Genomic DNA, 19,880 nt, shown 5'->3' with positions numbered 1-19,880 from the left:
CAAAATACCAATTGAACACATTCACATATTACAATTACTACAAAAGAAAAAAAAAAGACATTGGTTCCAATAAATTTAATGTTTAATCTCAGTATGTGGAACTTGGTAACTATGTGGACTTTCAATATGACTTCAAGTAACATACATGGTCATTTATTATTACCTGTATAGTATTTCCAGAAGATGACAAAGTTAAAGTACATGCATCAAGCAAAAACTATATTTGTCCAAAGTGGTAAAAATCTGGAGGAATTCAACTAATGTCAGTGGAATTTGTACGGATTTACTTGGGTGTGGACAAGATGATCTACCTTGCACAGGTGTCAAGAAGAATGTTGAAACATTTCAATAGGAAGTAAGTTAAATTAGAGACTATTGCATATATTCTAGATTTCCACAATCTGCCAGATCTTTAATTTAAAAGTTTACATCTTTTAGCAGAAAAATTAATTTCTCTTTCACAAGTTCCACTTAGATTTTGTTGCTAGTAAACCCAAGGATGTAAATACTATTAAGTACAAAACAGCCTGCTGCATAATTGTTTCAAAGCAATTACAGATTATATCGAGCCATTCATTGAGCAGAAACAGTTTTTTCCAAGACGCCAGCTCCCCGTACCTTGAAATTTTATTAGTCTAAGAATTTCATGCACCATATGTTGTAATATGAGACTAGCTGCAATTGAACAAACAACTTTCTGATATATAAGTGAATGATAACCTGATTTTAAATGTGTTTATCTAATGAGATAGTAACTGTAATTTACTGCACATATAAAAACTCCCACTGTTACTCTTGATGCACCTTTTGGCTAAAAAGGGTGATGCACTGAGATATGCTAATGAATATCGTCTTGGTTTTTACCAAGTCAGTAATAAAATTTGCATTTGATATTGTGCACAGTAAACTGGGTTATTAGCCTTGAAAATGAGTCTCATAAAATTTAAATATAGGCTTAAATCATATTAACTGTTCTGTAGATTTTCTGAGAGGCTTTAAAGCATTGTGTTTTCATTCTATAGTGTCGGGAATGCAGATGTCATTTTGCCTTCGGGGTGCCCCAAAATATGTACATATTGGAGGCTGAAGGATGAACAGCAATTCAACCCCTTATTCTTTCATGCTTGGGGAAATGGATGCAGTTAGAGGCCTGGGAAATCATTGTGGGAAGGGGGAAAGGAAAGCAGGGTGAAAAAAAAGAAGTGTTCCCTCGGTGTTCCTTATCAGAGCTTATGCAAGACAAAACACCATATTTAGCTTCTCACTTCTCAGATGGGCATTTGGGCAGTGATAACCACATTTTGAAGCGAAGAGACACCAAGGCCTCCGGGTGCTGACATGGTGCCCAAAAGGAAGGCTCAGGGTCAGATATCACCTTGGCAGTTTTATTGGTTTAGAGCAACTCTCAGAGTTCATCAACACTATTCCAGGTGTATGATTATGCAGGAAATGGAAATTTGACCCCCACCCAGTGTCTTCAGTGGGGAGGTGGTACTTGAGCGATAGATCTCTGCTATGTGCAGGTAAATCTGAACTACAGCCTGTTCAGAAGAGTCATGAGAGAGCGACAGGGACAAAACTGAAATACAATGACTTATGTCCAGTTAGAGATGTTATTAGTTTGAAGCAAACCCCTGGTTCCAGCTGCAGGTTGGAGTAGGGTTTTGTATTTAACTCTGCCAATCATAAATGTCTGTGTCCCACACCAGTGAAATGCAACTCTGTGTTAGACAATGACTAGCTAACTATGGCACTACGTAATACAGGAGGGGTGTTATATCTCTTATTTTACTCACTGATGTCATAGGGTTTGTCAGGAATAGGGCTCCGATTTCTGACTGGTTGCTAAGACTGACAGAAAAGACTTTAGCTCAAGAGGAAGTCTCTATCTCTGTCTTTATTATTCTGTCTTTCTAGTTCTTTTCTCTACTGCGGTCTGAAAGTGATTTAGGAGGAGATAATAGAAAGAAATAAAATTAATCCAGCAGAGAGGAGCAAAGTAAGCTACAAGTGGAAGGAAGGTAGATATTTTTACCAAGGTCAGAAATACAAATTATTTTGCTCGTGAGAAGTAAGACTGGCATGTAATGATATTATGCAATATTATATACTCATCAGGAAGAAATTACTGCTCTGAAACTGGACACAGTCAGCATGTATTCTGTGACTAGTAAATACTGTTTGCTTACCAGGGCAAGGTCTTTTACTATTACTATGCAATTGCAACTGTGATAAAATCACAGCCCAGTGACAAATGGCTTTTATTATGAAATTCCATCTCTCTGTAGAGACTGAAGACAGAATGCTTGGACATTGGACAAATATAAGCCGCTCCAGAGCATGGAGCCTTGACTGGATGAACTGCTATGAACTGTTCTGTGAACTTCCCCAGCAATGAATTCCAAAAGCTGATTTTATACTTACACCTTAGTAAAGTGCAACATTAATATTTTAATACAGCCTAAATTGTGGCTGTGGACAAAGAGCATATGGTATTGTGCATATTAAAGCACTGGTGTCAGAAGACAGTCATTGCTTGCTTGAGGAGATCTGAAGTCCATCTCACCTTCTCTCCTTTCTGCATCAATGTCTGGTCCAGAGTGCTTCAGAAAACAATAAATAAACAAACTGTGATAAGCAATGGTAAGTGGCAAAGCTATATGCTGCCATCAGAGCAAAACATTTAGAAATCAGAGGTTGCCTTAAGCTTTGAAATATGAGATTGAATACCCCGAACAATCTGCTGTTGGCAATGATTACTAATTTCTCTATAAATGCTTTATAGCCTTATTGTCACCAATCCCTTTTTTAGTTCAACGTGGTCAACGATACAGCTACACAAACAGGACTGCACTTATTTTCCTTCAGCTACTCGCTAGCAAGCATGGTACTGTAACATCAGGACCCTGTGATGTTTCATTGGGCTAGGCTGCATGCCGAGTGTTGAGGGCCTGAGAACAAATAAATAAATAAATAAATAAATAAATAAATAAATAAATAAATAAGAGAAGACAAAACGTCTGCCAAACACAGAAAAGGGAGGATTTCCTGACCATGCAGGGAAGTTTTGCGTCTCGGTGCTACACCTCTTAGCAGTTTGCGTGGCACTTCCCCCAGCACTCTGTCTCCGTCTGTTCCAGCGCATTACGATTTGGCAGGAGCCCGAGCTGCATTATGTAGTGTTAAAAGAGGCTGACACTTTCTTTGGCTGCAACATCTTTCCCGACTGAGGCTTTGCTGCTCAACTTAAAGAAGAGGAAACACCAGGCTGTTTCCTCTTGTTTCGTTCTTAATAACACAGCTCTACAGACCACCTAGCAGGCTCTCACTGATACAGCTGGCCAGGCAATTAGATAGTTGCTTTATTGCTGGGTTTATCTCAAGCAGTTGTAGCGTTTCTGGATAGAAATTCTGCAGGGGGAAAAAATAGCTCAAATTTTAACTGCATGCTTTTCTTTGATTTCACTTGATTTTTATGCTCCTAGGAAATTTTTATTTGGGAAGAGGAGAGGAAGGACAGAACATAACTGTGGGCCTCAGTCACTAGCTGAATAGTTTGGACTTCCTTTCATCATTAAAAAAAAGCTGAAAGGGGCCCTTCATCATCATTAAGGACCCAATTGTATCATTACTATGAGCCCTGAATAAAGGACCGTGCCTGACTGGAATGCCCCACAAGCACAGCAGTGTCTGAGATGGAGAAAATCCTAATTGCAACCCCAATCCTTCTGAAGGCTTGGGCTTGTCCTCATGCGAGAAGTCCTTGCTGTTTTCCTAGGGCCTACTTCTCTCTTTATATAAGTATCATCCAGGGGATAGTAGATGGAGCGGGACATGGTTAGGTAGAAGGGCTCCATTTACTTGCTGCCATGGTATGGAGGGAAAATAGCAACATCATTAAACCACTGTTGATCTAATCTCTGTTGCAGATATTTCATACAAGAAAATAAAAAGTTTTTTTATTTTTTTTTTACCCTGCACCAGCCAGCTGAGCCAAGATGGTGCCTTTAAGTGATTTCTGAGTGAATACATTGACTTGTGGAAAGAGGAACATAGAGAGGTGAACATACAGAAAAAAAAGGGAAGTCTATTTGAAGAAAGACAATAAAAGGACATAGATATCCCACATTACAACAAATAAGCCACTCATTTGTAGCAGGTGCTGAAATAAAGCAGTGGTGGAAATCACACACACAGAGATTATCCTGTAGATCTTCTTGTTTAGACTATCTCCCATATATCCTTAAAATAAGGAGGTCTTGCTCATTTTAATGCTCAACATTGCAACTCCTCTGCCTATAGTAGCGTATTTTATCCCCATTGTCACCATGGAGTTTAACTACACCAGCGCTGACAATGGTTTATTAGCTGATTTATAGGGGTAAATCAGGGGTAAATTGAGCCCCTCTTTAGAAAGCCTTGAGTTCACAATGCGAAGATATGCCAAACATAAAAACTCATGTCGAGGTAAAAGGAGATTAGAACAATACTGACACTGTGTGGAGGAAAATTATGGACACTATCACATAATCTCAGAAACTCCATGAGTAAAACACAGCATGTAGTATGGTGGAGTGGTAGGCAGCAAACTGTCAGCTACTGTGTTGGCTCAGAAATTGCAAATATTTCTGTGGAAAAAAAAAAAGAAAAATTTAAAATATACATTTTCAGTGGGAGGGAGAGAATTTGCTGGGACCTTTTTTTAGACCCAAACTCAATTTTCATGTTTGGCTTTATTCTTAAAAAATAAAATACAAAGTTTAAGAGACAGAAAAAATGGGGTTTTTTTGGATTTTTTTTGGTAAAAAATAAACTTTTTTACAATTTCTAGAAATCATACTTGTTTTCATTTCAGCACTTATGAATGTACTATATGCCTGCTCAGCCTGGGGAAGAGAAGGCTGAGAGGAGACCTATCAGTGTATATAAGTACCTCAAGGGAGGCAGTGAGGAGGATGGTGCTGGCCTCTCTTCACTGGTGGCCACCAACAGAACTAGAAGAAATGGCCAGAAATTGAAGCATCAAAAGTTCCACAGGAACTTAAGGAAAAAATTCCTTAACAGTGAGGGTGACAGAGCACTGGATCAGGCTGTCCAGAGAGGTTGTGGAGTCTCCTTCTCTGGAGATCTTCAAAACCCGCTTGGATGCAGTCCTGTGCCACGTGCTCTAGGTGACCCCGTGTGTTCAGGGGGGTTGGACTAGATGATCTCTAGAAGTCCCTTCCAACCTTAAGCATTCTATGATACTATAATTCTGTGTTCAATAAGTATATAATGACATGTATGAGATATATAAATGAATTTTAGACCTATGTATATATAAACATATGTGTATATAAAATGAGGCTATTTATCAGGGCAATGCACATATCCTAAAAAGAGACAGGCAGAAAACAATGGAGTTAAGCAGGGAAGGAAAACACATCGTATGGTCAGTCAAAGTGATATCAACAGTCGAAGTTTTAGCATGATAATTACTGTGCCAGTCTTACAGAAAAGCTGTCAGTAAAACCAGTCTTTTTTTTTTTTTTTTTTTTTTTTTTTGAAATTGTAACTTCATGATGTAAGGGACTGAGAATTTCCATGCCTAAAGCTATTCTGTGCTGGAAATTTTTTCTTGCAAAAAATCAGCCTGTTAGAAGCAATGAAAAAAATAAATTGCATAATGTCAAAGGGTTTAAATTTTCTACAGATCTTTTTTTGTCATGTTTCAAAGCTCTGATAACCTTTGTGGCTATGTCAAGAACACACAGGATCTGAGGAAGATCACCATCCAGGCTGGGGACATGCTGGAAGATATTGCAAATGTCTTCTGTCTTGTTCTCCAAGGCTTTCTTTATCTAAATGTACAGCTGATACATGGGAGACATGTGTGCCCCAATCCAGGAACTTAGCATCCCTTATCCCAACAAGAGTCTGCACAGGATTTTTGCAGCTAATTGTATGCCCTTCTCATGGGGGAAAGAATAACAATCACTCTGAGAAAAGTTAGGAGAGACTCACGTTTAAGACATGAGTTCCTCAGACCTTTTGCAGACGTTAGACACCCATTAGGGCACAGCTGGATAGGAATTTTCTCGCAGCTGAAGCCCCAAGCGGATGCAGGCTGCAGCTAGGCACTAAGCGGCTCTCAATAGTGCCATCTGCATCCAGAGCTATAGGGGAGGTAGTTCCTGAATGAGAGACGTGAGGAGGAAGACTGACACCGCAGCCAGTGGGAACAGTGAATAAGGGCAGAAGGGGAACGAAGTGACTAGAGACCAAGATATGGTCCAGCTGAGGGAACAAGGTTGCTCGACAAACAGATTGGAAAGGTGGTAAGGTGGTATAAATGAGCAGTAATGGAGAGTCGCTAAGGGAGGAGAATATGGCCTGGAATCAAGATCAAGGAAATAGAAAAGATGCAAGTCAGATGGACAGAGGTTGGGAGATATACCACAAAAGCTGCCAGGCTTAGCCAGATGGAGCAATAGATTTCAGAGGCCAAACAAGGCCCCAGCATTCTGGAGTCATTTTGCTCCTTGGTCATCAAAAAATGCCAGTGGGACTCACTGGCAGTGCCTCCAGCTTCCTTCTGTGCTAATGCAAAGCAAACTGACAGTGTTACTGCTGTAGTAGTGGTGCTATAGGGCTGAAACCTCCATTGTAGCATTTCTGAACAGCATGAAAATTCAGAAATGTTAACTATGTTGTTTCTTTTGACACATAGTACTGGTATTTCCTTTCTGAACCCCATGATAAGAGATGAGAACTCTCTTGCTGGAATACCTGGGTGCTCATGTTTGCCACTGCAGTTGCTGAGCATCAGAGGCACCCACCCGGACACAGGGGACAGTCCCCTAACTCAAGGGCTAAAGGTCTGCTCAGCTGGAGGAAGCAGGACAGGAGGCTCATCCCTTGGCAGCACGACTGCAAGCAGCTGTACGTGTGATGAAGTGAACTGAGTGGTCACACATTTGTCACAACCCAGCCTGTGCAGCACTGGCAGCATCTTTTTTACAGTGTAAACTTCTTGCTTCATCCAAATGCAAACTAGTAATTTGTAAACAGTCTGAAGAGGCAGCCTTTGTCCTGTAGATGAACAGGTTATAAAGCTCTAGCATTTGTAAATGTTTGATTAGTGTTTTAACTCAGCCATCCACATAAAACAAGCAAACAAACCTCAGCACCAAAATATTTCAAAATATGATTCTCCATGAAAACAGCCATAGCAAGAATAGATGCATCAGCCTGAAAAACTGAAAGCTGTTTATGAACCAGAACATCCTCTCTCAAACTAACCAGCACATCTTCTTTCAAGAGATGCAAGACTACTTACCAAGTAGTCTCATGGCATAATCTGTAGGAGAAACTAGAGAGAAAGTATGCATATATATGCACACACACACACACGTGGGTGTCAGATCATGTTTTTCTGCACAATTTGTTTATTTTAGGGAATTTCTAAAAGTAATCACAATTTTGATTTAATAGAAGAACTCCTTGGGGGAGTAAGACAATTTAATCACCCCTCCTATCACTGTTTAGTTTAAGGTCCCTCTAAAAACATCAGCATGCGTGGAGCTCCCTGCTTCCAATAAGATAAGGTTTCTAGTCTATGTGGTTGCAAAAAAAATAGGGGAAAATGGGAACCACTGGACTCAAAGACCAAAGGAAAGTGAAAATAGCCTATGTATAGCTTAAAAATTATCTATGATGCAGACAAATCGTATATCTGCATAGATTTTGCTGACGATGTGTCAGTCATCAGCACTGGGGTAACTTGCAATGGATTCTCTTTCATCTCTAACTATTTAGACAACATTCATAATTCATGATGCCTGTCTGACCTAGGAGCTGAGATGAGCAATTTGGTTCCTATCCAGATGCAGTACCCTGGGTCCTAACGTGTCAGAGATTTTCCTTATGGGACAGTGTGGATGAGGCTACTCAGCTGGCTGAGTATCTGAGTGCTCTGCCGGAGCCCTTGCAAGGAGGTTGGCTAAGGATGCCTTGCACCCATCAGTGTGAAGGGATGATCTGGATAACTACAGCAGCTGCCAAACAGATGTTTACAGAGACCTGTTGAGAGGCTTGGTAAAGAAACTGGAAATTCCTGCAGCTGTGCAGCTTTGAAGATGAAATCTGGTTACTCTCAGGCTGGCAAGAACCTGGTCACAGAACTTGCCATGCCATTGCCATTTCCCTTTTCTATTATTCATCTTTGCAGCTAATACTGACTAAGCAGTAAATATTCTGGCCGGTTCCCTCATTCATAATAGATACAAGCATTTGCTTTCCTGATATGATCAGTCTGATTCTCTGCATCATGGGCTTGTACTATTAGGCAATCCTTTATATGTGGAATATTTTCTTTATCTAACATGCTAGCAAACAGGTGTAAAGGAGTAGCAGATCACTCATTGCTGGTCTCTAGGTCTGTGGGGCATTCCTTTAAAAGCCTGGTACTTGTAGCAGTTCAGCTACAGTGACTTAGAAAACCTGAATGGCTATTTCCCTTTAAGTCCTTAGAATGCCAAATATTACTTGATGAGGCATGTCTTCTCTGTAAACTCTGACAGAGGTTTATGAGGGATTCTTACAGGACAGAGAATATCATGGAAAGTAAAATAATTCTGGATTTTGATCAAGAACAGGTCTGATAAGTCAAAATAAATCACTTTACTCGCGTAATCTGCATTAAAAAGAGGGGGAAAAAAAGAGGAGGAAGGAAAACATCCCACCATTTTAGCCGAATAGAATGGTCTCCCATATGTTATAATAAAATATTCATTAATTATAGGTTTTCTGGCACCAACTCTATCACCAAGGTGCAAAAATTGTTTAAAAGTTTCTCTGAGACTCACTGGAGTCCAAAGCAGCCATGCTTTTCTCAGCAGTGGGCCTGTTTTCTCTCCTTAGCTGTGCTCTGCATCATCTACCTCATCTGAAATGTTAGCAAAAGAGACAAAAGAGATGGCCTTTAAACTGGCCCTTGCCATCTCTGTTGACATAGTGACTTAGAGCACCTAGAGCACCCACCAGGTGACCAATTTGAAACCTCAGAAGGAAGAAAATAGTCAGCTGAAGCCCAGCACAGCCTAGTCTTGTCTTTGTGGGGAGGTGGCCACGTTTGTTCCTCTCTCTGAAGGCACAGCCTGCACGAGAGGACAAGTGGGTCTCCCCCATCCACGTGAGGGTGCCAAACCTGCTGGAGAGGCCGAGGTCTGCGAGCTGCTTGCTCAGATGCTCACGCACAGTCTGCGGGCTTTGCTAAAGCCTAACATGGAGCTTATTTCCAAACATTTTTAAAAAATCCCCATTGAGGGCATCAGCAGGGGGTTAATGCAAGCCTGGGTTGCCACAGCACTAGAGGCATTCACAGAAGAGGCCTGCAGTTGCTGCATAGGCACATTTGGCCCACGTTTCCAAAGAGGCCGTATCTGTTACTGCAGAGGAGTACACTGCCTGCCACTGTTGGGCTATTAGTATGGAAATGAGGCATGTGTGTGACAGGTGGCCTTACAACCAACACAATTAACTTTCTCCATTAGCTGACGCACTGACAAAACAGATGCAGCATCAATAAGCACCAAAAAACCCACAAACGCTGAATAGGAATGACAAGTTGCACACCCCTATTATTTATAAGGAGGGACAGCATAATTTCTTCAGTATACAGTGGTGAGAAGGAGCTGATTGGGCTTTTTCTTCCTGATTATAATGTTTGTTTGTTTTGTTATTATTTTAATCTTGAACTTTATAGAAACACTGCTGTGGACCTTAGAGAGGTCACGTACAGCAGGCTCATGAAGGCCTGTCTCAACTGTGACAGTAGGAAGTGCACAGATCCTTTCCATAGGAAATAAATCAAGTTGCCTAACACCAGATTCAGGAACACCAGGCCCTGAACTAGAGAGAATTGTTCCAAGCCTTTTAGTACGGCACGTTTTAGCTGCCTGTGACAACACCACCAAGGACGTGAAGGTGGAGCAGCTGTTCATATCCCTAAACTGAGTTAAAAGGGTTCGCAGCTCAGCTGAAAACATGGGATTGGGGAAGATCATTTGGCACATTGGATTTCAGCAAAGGAACATGGCACAGTGGTTTGAAAGAAAAGCAATTAGGGTTTCTTCATCAAGAAGTAAAATGAAACAAGGTCTCAGAGGGTATCATTTTTAAACTCTCTGAGTTTTTTTTCATTCAAGCAGTTACTCATGTCAACAGGGATAAACCACACTGGAGATTTAAATAGGAGTAACAATCTGAACTGCGTGAAATGCGGAATTGTAATGTAACAACAAAAATTTACATAACAGCCTCCTAACGTCATATGGTGCCTTGTGAAATATTTAGAAGTACATTGAGTTGCATCCTTGGCATGTGTAAACACTCATAGGTCCTTTGGCTTCATTCATTTACACTACAGTTTTTTTCCCAGGTTAAATCCCCTCTCGAACACATCCTGTAGCATCCCAGTGTGAAAATGCCCTAGAACAGAGAGTGTCAGCTGTCAAGTCACTGACAGTGAGCTGGTTTGTTACACATAGCTCCAATTAGGTGAATGTTTGTGTAAATAAACTGTCCAGTCTATAAACCTGCCCAGTACATCTATGATTAAAACTGAATGGCCTTCTTTCACTGGCCTATATGTTAACCAATAGGAGTCACATGCCACATGCCTTTCGGTTGCTTTAACAGACATGGCAGTAGCGCTAAATGAATGTTCAATATGCATTTCTCTATGATTGTCCCTTTGGGTCAGAACTGGCAAACAACATGGTGAAAATTTGTAGCCCATATCTGGTGTGTCACAAACTTAAATTTCTCTGGATGGCCATGAATTAAAGCTAAACTCCCTTTTAGGGGAACAAAACAAAACAAAACAAAACAAACAAACAAACAAAAAAAAAAAAAAAAGGGAAATAGCACAATCATGCTTACTATGGTATTTACTCCTGACTCTTTAGGTTAGAGAAATTGAATATGGTTTTCTCTATCTGTTTTTTATACCTCACCTGCATACAGGGGATTTTTTATATTTAGATTAGATCTCCTACAATCACTTTATATATATATATATATATATGTATATCAGATACTTATTTCTGGACATTTTATCCCAAGATGACATATATATATACATATATATACATATATATATATATATATACACACACATATATATATATATGTATATCTACATATACATATATGTATATCAGATACTTATTTCTGGACATTTTATCCCAAGATGACAATAAAAAATGAAGCATAATTGTGAAATGCCTCATTTTATTAAAAGACTATAGTACAGAGTTAGTACTGATAACATGCTCTGGGATGTTAGTCCAATACAATTTACTTGAGAGCTTTGAGTTGGATGTGCTGGTTTAGGATGAGCTGAGACAGTGCAATCTTGACTGTGAAGACCACCACTGTTCTGTGTACAAATGCAAAGATGAGCTGCATCAGGCTGACTAACTTCTGAGATGATAAATCCCTTTCTGACTACCAAAATGTCTTGCAGTATCTTAAAGTACAAATAGATTTCTTCCTCAAGCATCTACACTATGTTTCTACAGGTTCTGAATTTTGCACACACTCGCACACACACACAAAAGTGTTATTGGACAAAGATAACTGGGGTTGCACAGAGAGGCGATAGCTAGGAACTTACCTTGTCCTGAGTCAGGCAAGTAGATTTGGAAACAGCAGAAGTTTTCCTGACAGGATTGGTGAGAGGAAGGCTTATACCAGACTCACAGAGGAAAGCATGAAATCTTATCTAGAAAGAAATAACTGTCTCTCCATAATAATTACATGAGCTGTTAATTTTATTAGTTTGTGTGGTGCCTTGGGATACATATCATGAAAGACCCCACCATAAAAATGTAGTTTAGTTGACTGACTTACGGGATAGACCAGAGCACAGAAACCTACTAATCTAATTAGATGCACTTAGATATGCATCTCCTTACCATTTCAGTGCAAAGCCCATTATTCGCTTTGGTGTGCAGGTGCCTGAACTATCTAGCTTCATTCTAATGACCCTAATTAGTAAACCCAGCCATTTAACGCTATCTGCTCTTTCCTTTCTGACACCAGATCATCTACCTGACCAACTAATAGTTCTCAACAAGTAGGTGTTAATGAAGTGGCTTAAATTGAGATGCCTCTAGGGAGAGCACTGTGAAATGCAGTGAAGGTGGGTTGATCTTAATGGGAAATTCCCATTTTATTACCTTGCCTATGACTAAGTAATTGCAGCTGAGCAATCGTGAGCAGAAGCAGCAAGACGATTTCCTCAGCTCAGGAGGCCTCTGCAGTGGCTCTGTTGCACTTCAGCTTTAGCATCATCTGGATACAGTCACAATTTAAATTTCATGGTTCTTCCTGTTTTCACTCACTGAAAGATGTGTGGTGAATGGTTCCATCTGATGGGATTTGCCAGTTTTAGGGGTATGATGTATTTGTGCAAAGACTATGCTGCTTAAAGGCTTTTCAAAAAGAAAGGAGGATTTGGGAGTCCCAGAATAAAGTTTTGTGGGTTTTTGTTTGTTTGGATGGTTTTTTATGTAGCAACCACTTGTTCATGTGCAGATGTGGAAACATCTGTTTCAGTAAATGCTCTTAGAAAAGCAAGAAAAAAGAGAAGTGACCAGGGCAGAATCAAAAGCTGTTCAGCATCCACTTGGATATAGGTAATTGTTCCCATTATTTGTCCAGCTGGAATCATAATCTTTCCTAAAAAGTTCTTTTCATGCCAACTCATTTGTTTGTTTTTCTTCATCCCAAACGTGTCTTTTCATTTGAGTTTGAAAAGTCAGGAAAATATATGGAACAGTCATCAAATCAAGTCAATTGGAAATACGTAAACACGAATGTGTTTGTGTTTGTGTATACCTGTCTTCTTATGCAGGCATTTAAGTATCTATAACTATTTTTTTTCAATAAAAATAGGAATTTATGTTTACATCAAAGTTTGAAAACATTGAAATATTCTGGCTTTCTAAGTAATTACATTTTAAATAACAGAAGTTCTTAGTGAAATATTTAGAATCAACTTAAGCACTAGCACTAAAAAAGGAAATCAGCCAGTTATCCAAGAGAAGAGTGTTTGACCTATAGGTAGATTAAATATCACAAATTTTGCTAAGAGGCTTTCCATTTTATAGAACTCTTGTTTAACCTTTTCTATCACACTGCTTGCATGGTTGCTGCTGATTTTTTTACTGAGTTAGCTTACACTACTAAGAACATATCTTCAGATGTACCTTGTTAGCATAAGAGCATGAGGCATCTACACTTCGTTGTTTGCTTTTGTCACAGGCCGACTCTGAAGAGAGAGTTATTAGGCAGTGGATAGCATTCTTCTCTGACATTTGCTTATTTGTGTGTGTATAAGTGCTGCGGGTCCCATTCAATAGCAAAAGGTAGAAGGGAGAGCAGAATTCTAGACTCGTCCTGTCCTTGCAACAGGCAAAGACTCCTCAGACGCTATGAGAAATATTACATCTCGATAATCTCTTGTCAACCCCTGGGAGAAATACAAGAACGTTGTCAGGGAATGCAGAGACGCAACAAGGAAAGCCAAGGCACGTTTGGAACACAATCTGACAAGGGATGTTAAAAACAACAAGAAAAACTTATTAAAATATATTAACAGCAAAAGGAAGATCAGGCAAAACATGGGTCCGCTGGTGAACGGGATGGGTACCCTGGTTATGAAAAGCACAGAAAAAGCAGAGTTACTGAATGCCTTCTTTGCTTTGGTGTTTACCAAAGGCAGCCCCTTAGAGATCCAGGCCCTAGGGACAAGAGAAATAGCCTGGAGAGAGGAAGAGCTGCCCTGGGTAGAGGAAGATTGGGTCAGAGAGCACCTAAGGAAACTTGATACCCACAAATCCATGGGTCCTGACGGGATGCACCCCAGAGTGCTGCGTGAGCTGGTGGATGTCATAGCTAAGCCGCTCTCCATCATCTTTGAAAGATCCTGGAGAACGGGGGAGGTGCTGAAGGACTGGAAGAAGGCCAATGTCACACCAGTATTCAAAAAAGGCAAGAAGGAGGACCCAGGCAATTCCACGCCAGTCAGTCTCACCTCCGTCCCCGGTAAAGTGATGGCATGGCTCATACTGACCATTGTCTCCAGGCATGTGGAGGACAAGAAGGTGCTCAAGAGTAGTCAGCATGGATTCACCAAGGCAAAATCATGCTTGACTAACCTGATAGCTTTCTATGATGGAATGACCGGCTGGATAGATGAGGGGAGAGCTGTGGATGTCGTCTATCTCGACTTCACCAAGGCTTTTGTCACCGTCCCTCACAACATCCTCCTGGTCAAGCTCTGGAAGTGTGGGATAGATGAGTGGACAGTGAGGTGGATTAGGAATTGGCTGGATGGCAGGGCTCAGAGGGTGGTGATGAGTGGCCCAGAGTCTAGTTGGAGGCCTGTGGTTAGCAGTGTCCCCCAGGGGTAAGGCCTCGGTCCAGTCCTGTTCAGTTTATTCATCAACGACCTGGATGAAGAGACAGAGTGCTGCCTCAGCAAGTTTGCTGATGATACCAAACTGGGAGGAGTATCCGATAGCCCAGAGGGCTGCGCTACCATTCAAAGGGACCTGGACAGACTGGATAACTGGGCAGTGAGAAATCATGAAATTCAACAAGGCCAAGTGCAAGGTCCTGCACCTGGGGAGGAATAACCCCAGACACCAGTACAGGCTGGGGACTGAGCTTGTGGAGAGCAGCTCTGCAGAGAGGGACCTGGGTGTCATGGCGGACGACAAGTTGACCATGAGGCAGCAGTGTGCCCTCGTGGCCAAGAAGGCCAATGGGATCCTGGGGTGCATTAAGAAGAGCGTTTCCAGCAGGTCGAGGGAGGTGATCCTGCTCAGCCCTTGTGAGGCCGCATCTGGAGTATTGTGTCCAGTTCTGGGCCCCACAGTACAAGAGGGATGTGGAGCTGCTGGAGAGAGTCCAGTGCAGGGCTACAAGGATGATCAGGGGCCTGGAACATCTGCCCTATGAGGAAAGACTGAAAGAGCTGCGCCTGTTCAGCCTGGAGAAGAGAAGGCTGAGAGGAGACCTATCAGTGTATATAAGTACCTCAAGGGAGGCAGTGGTGCTGGCCTCTTTTCAGTGGTGGCCACTGATAGAACTAGAGGAAACGACCAGAAACTGAAGCATCAAAAGTTGGGCAGCCAGGCAGGATGCCCTAAAACCTGTTAAATGGTTTAGATGCTTATGGGCAGGTAACTGCATTGCGTTGCTTAGCCACAACAAGAATCATGAGATCATGAGAATTAGGGCAGACATCCTGCTTTTAAGCTATTAATATTAAACACATAGTCACGAAATGGATTGCAGTAAATGCCAGCTATATCCAATCTCCTGCTTGACATAGTAAAACATCTTCAAAGAAGACTTCTTCAATGCAGAGTTAAGCTTCTTGCTACAGGATGTTGTGGGTGACAGTCACTTTGCTCCAGTTATGATGTCTTCTTTGGAAACAATTGCAAGTAAGAAGAAATCAGCATCTGTGTTCCCCTACCACTGATAACACTGTAAGATGGACCTCACTGAAGTCCGTTTAGGCACAGCAGTATAAAGATCAGACACTGGAAGAGACAGGCAATATTCATGTAATGGTGGAAAGGGGTGGTAATGGTTGTGCTTCTTTCTTCACAGATCACGTGTAGGAAAGTGCAAAAACTGCTGAGTCTAAGCTGGCAAACTCACTGGTCCAAAGCCATTTGCAGCTGGCTGAAGCTTGAGGTAACAAGCAGTTCTGTGCAAGGAGGCCTTGCTGGTTTGGGACAATAATGTTCAAACAGTTTTTAACACGAACATGAAGCAAGGTTTTTGTTCAATACACGGCCTCCATTTCTCTCAGTATTTATATCTTCTCTGAGACCATGGAATAGGGTGTTGGATTTACAATACCTGTGACCAAGCTACAAAGCAAATGTCTGTGCACTTGAAGTATCGGAGGCTTTCTTTTCTGCCATGCAAAATGAAAGTCTTGCTTACCCTCACAAAGCAAGGCGAAAGTAAATGGAACTAATGGGAAAGGTGCATCAGTGTGACCTAGCTCCATTGGTTTAACACGGCTAAAAATGCATGACTCAATTACACAAGAGTTAGCTAATGAGGAATGGGGAAGATGTTACAGTTTAAAACAAATGGCTACTAAATGAATTGGGTCCTGCCTTTCAAATCTATGCCATTCAACAAAAACCTGGCAAGACATTTTCTTCACAGGATATGAATCATCCGAAATAAAAAAGCAAGACTAGGGCCACCTACATTCAGAGTTTGTACAGTATGACCTTAAGGCCCAACATCTACCAGAAGTTGAGTAGCAAAAGGCCAAGCTCCAAAGAATAAAAGGACTTACATCAGTATTAAATAATTCTCTCTTAGAGATGCAAATTTCTAATTAGTTACTGTGGAAACTGTAGAGGCCTGGAAGTAAGCCCTGCACAATGAGAAAGAGAGTTTACTTTTTTGATTTACTGCAGGGCTGCAGTAGTTGAGGGAGGGCTGAGAGGGGGAAATGAATTCATTGCTTTTAACATGACAACAGAATAAAGTGCAGCAGCAGAAGTGACTTTGTTTTGTGTGCTGCTGCTGCTGCTGTTGCAGATCCCAGAGGAGCTTTATGTGACATAGTCTCACTTAAAATGTCTTGAAGGAATTGTAAAATTCTTTGTTTACAAGCAAGTGACTTTTTCAACACCCTCACTTGTTGCTGCTCTGACAAAGCTCTGGGACTCCTTTTTTCAAAGCCAATAGGAGCTGAGGGTGCCTTCTGTTTGTTAGGTGGCCAAACCGGAGTTTCAAAGGATAACATTTATGAAAATCAAGTTGCCCTAGTTGGTCCTGTGCTCAGCATCAAAAATACCTTGATGTGAATTCTTGTAGGATTTTGAATCTAAGCTAAACTAGAAATCATTGTTAATTATTTCTTTGCCTTATTTGCTTTATTACTATTTTACTTTACTTGAACTATTTAATTTAAACTCATAGAACAGTTTTAGCTCTGTGAGCATGTCTTCTGTGCGGTCTCATCCCATATAGTCCAGAGTAGACAGGGTGCTAGGGACCCCCGGCCTTTATATAAACCAGCAGAATTAGAGATGATTCATTCCTCGCAGACTCAGCCAGGCACAACACAAATTTTCTTTTTTTTTTTTTTTTTTCAGGCTACTGTATATTAGTATGGAACATCTGCAAACCCCAAAAGAAAATTAACAAATAAATGTTTTTATGTTCCAGGAACAACTGGAAAAATTATTTTGCTATAGTATCTGTATAATATGTTTTACTCTTTTGTGGATTACTGTCTCTGCCCCTTCTCACTGTCAGTTAAAAGAAAACACAGGGCATCACTGCAGAGTCTGCTCCAATTCCTGATGCTCGCTTGTCACCAGGGATGTTGCAGCTCTGTGGGGATCTGCGTTGTTCAGGCAAAACACAGAGCACCAGGGAAAGTGAGAACTGCTACACCTAACTGATGCTTACATGTGAGGCAGAAGTGTAGATACTGTTAGCAGTTTTGTGCTATCTGTGAAGGATCACAGATAGATAGGACTTGCTGTGAGAAACCTCTTTTTTCAGTGCCAGTAGCATTATTAAAGAGGCTCATCTCTTTTTAAGCCTAGCCCAGCCAAAGAAATCCACCTGAGCCAACCACAGGCAGTGGGTATTTTACCATCTGACCAAGGAGATGTCAGTATCAAGAAGACTGAAAGCACTAGTCAGTTTAGGGGATTATACCTTGGACCACAGCAAAACCAAAGCAAACCAAATTGGTACATCACCGTGGAGTAGTTTCTACAGAGAATAGCTTCAGCAGAGTTAGAAAAGTTTATCTTAGCCATGATAAGAAAATAATTCTTTCTCCTTGTAGATCACAGACTAATGACTCTAAATTCATTTAATTTGGACCATGTCCTCTTTTACTTCCATCTTGATACGTTCCAGATATTTCTGAAGCAAGGACCTGCTCATGCTGAAATATGTTATTTTACTTGTATGTGTTTTTCCAATATGCAGCTAAAAGTTTATAGGTAACAGAGACAAGGCAAAACAGTAAGGTAACCACCATGATCTTTTGATTTTACCGTGCAATATTGCACCAGAAAATCAAATATATTTCAAACTGTGATGGCTTTTCCTAGCATGATTCAAGACCAGCATCTGTGCAGAATTTCAGCATCTATTGAGCTGTTGCAACTAAACACTCTGTCCTCACGAAGGCCATTTCAGGGGGCAGAACTGGTTATGTGTGGCCCTTTACAGCCTCCTTACCTCTGTAGCCAGCGCAGGAGTAGAATTTGACCAGAAGTGACTCTAGGAATTTGAATATGAACTGGCCTGGGCACCATTTAGTGATTTGTCATTGCCAGCCATGTTCAGTTCTGAACCAATTTTACCAGTGACCTTGCCTGCCCAACCTCTTCCCTGAATTATGTATTTAGCAAACACGCTAGGACACAAGGAGTCCTTCAGCAAATTGGAGTTATCTGTAATGTAAAAGACATTTTTTGAGCCTCTTTTTAATGCCTCCTGCACATCACTCCTCCCAGCAGCTCTATTACCACCCTGCCATCCTGGCCATAGTGGCCACTTCTCAAACATATTCTCAGTACCCTGCAGAACTGCACCCAGGATTGTCTGCTAATCCCTTTTGATTCCTGCCAGGGAAGAAGAATTTTGATAGCACTTGTTTTCTTTACTGCTTCTGTGCTGATTTCTTTACTACATTGTTGCTTCCTTATTCAGCAATTTGTGTTTTCATTATAGCAAAGTATCGAGTCACTCATACAGGCTCTTCCAGGGTTAGATGTCTCCCAGAAAATTAAAAGGCAGCTTTGAAAGATTTTAAAGTGGACAGAAAGAACAAGACAAGTCTGAAATGAAGCATTTTTCTTCTTTGAAAGGCTGACGATTCCTCAGCAATTTTTCCAAGGAACAATCCCACCAATCCTCCTCAGAGACAAAGATCATAAGGCTCTTCATATGGGCATTAGTGATGGTTTTCTCCAGGGTTCTGCCCTTCAGGAAGGATGGGCTCAGCTTATATTACTCATAGGGATCAAGCATCACAAAAATGTCATAGGATTTTGTCCTTCTTTAACTAAAAGCAAAATGGCATTCCTGAAAAAACAGGACAGACAGATATACAAGCAGCCTTGAAGGCTCCTCAGAAGTCTTATTCTTTTTATTCTTTTTTATTTGATATAAATATGAATATATTTTCTGTTTGAAATATGTGTTCACATTTCAAATGTCATAGAAACTATAAAACTCTCAATATCAATTCTGCCCTGGAAATTATTAGAAAAGAATTAGTCTAAAATACTCCACTTTTTTTTATCCTAATCTGCTGATTCAACTGCATTGCCTTTTTTTTTTTCAGTTTTCCAGTTTGTTCAGAGGTCAGCATTCAATTTCATAAAATGGCTGATGGTGTCTATGATTAGCTGATCTCTTGGTTCCTCAAAAGCTGGTGCTCCTGAAGTGCTCAGATCCTCAGGATTTCATTGGGTTTACTTGCTCAGCCAGAAAACCCTGGTATCTTTATCTTTCATCTTCTGGTTTCTTTCACAATCTAGAATTTCTAAATTCATAGTACCAAGGTGTTCATCAAATGAATTACCTTGGAGCATGTATTCGATTCCCTTTTGTTTTCTATTGGAGCAGAACCTAGATATGAAATGAGGTTACTTTTCTTTGACAAGTTCTGCTCCAAAAACCTGACAATATGGTTTTTCAAACTTATCTGAACTCTGGGAAATAAATCTTCTATTCTTCCTAAACTGATGTGAGACATAGTTTACCAAGTCATTTCTACTGAGAAATTAAAAGGAAGGAGAAGAAAGAGGAAAGGA

This window comes from Tinamus guttatus, unplaced genomic scaffold, assembly GCF_059628265.1.
Source record: "Tinamus guttatus ecotype Peru unplaced genomic scaffold, ASM5962826v1 Tinamus_guttatus_pri_ptg000336l, whole genome shotgun sequence".
Taxonomy (NCBI): Eukaryota; Metazoa; Chordata; class Aves; order Tinamiformes; family Tinamidae; genus Tinamus; species Tinamus guttatus.
Note: the sequence above shows the minus strand (reverse complement) of the source record.